Source organism: Plasmopara halstedii (genome assembly GCF_900000015.1).
Source record: "Plasmopara halstedii genome assembly, contig: Scaffold_323, whole genome shotgun sequence".
In the NCBI taxonomy this organism is placed as follows: Eukaryota; Oomycota; class Peronosporomycetes; order Peronosporales; family Peronosporaceae; genus Plasmopara; species Plasmopara halstedii.
Genome location: NW_020187244.1, coordinates 1549008 through 1549333, shown reverse-complemented (window position 1 = coordinate 1549333; position 326 = coordinate 1549008).

The window sequence follows — 326 nt, the reverse complement described above, 5'->3', positions numbered from 1 at the left end:
CGGAAGGCTGCTGATGACGCTGTCCGTTATCAGACCTAATTGATGCTATTTCTGTCCTGCTGATGACGCTGTCCGTTATCAGACCTAATTGATGCTATTTCTGTCCTCGTCCGTTATCAGACCTAATTGATGCTATTTTTGTCCTCACATCTAGTACTTCCTCCTTCATCTGAAGCATCATCTCCCGCATTTCACACAATACTTCTGCTGGAGTGAGCTCTTCCTTCTTGTCTGCCACATTGTGAATGGTACCATCATTCTGTTGTGTTAAACTCATAACCTGTTGAACAAAATAGGTAGCCCGATACGCTACCCCTGCGCAAAAA